Source organism: Penaeus monodon, chromosome 12, assembly GCF_015228065.2.
Source record: "Penaeus monodon isolate SGIC_2016 chromosome 12, NSTDA_Pmon_1, whole genome shotgun sequence".
Taxonomy (NCBI): Eukaryota; Metazoa; Arthropoda; class Malacostraca; order Decapoda; family Penaeidae; genus Penaeus; species Penaeus monodon.
In genome coordinates, this window is record NC_051397.1 from 16,633,020 (window position 1) to 16,633,394 (window position 375).

Here is a 375-nt window from a genome sequence, read left to right on the forward strand (position 1 = left end):
CTTCTTCTTTTCTTATTATTATTATTATTACTGTTACTATTATTATTAATAATAATACTATTATTATTATTATTATTATCATTATCATTATTATTATGATCATTTTTTATGATCTTCATCTTTCCTTAATTTACTATTACAGTTATTTATTATCTTTATCTCATTATTAGTTACTTGTTATCAATCACCAACATCATTATTTATTATTAAAATTATAATAGTAATAATAATTATTATTATTATTATTATTATTATATTATTATATTATCATTATTTTCATTATTTTCATTATTATTTTCATTATTTTATTCCTGTTGTTGTTGCTGTTCTTATTATCCCCTTATCATTATTATTATTTTTTTTTTTATTATTATA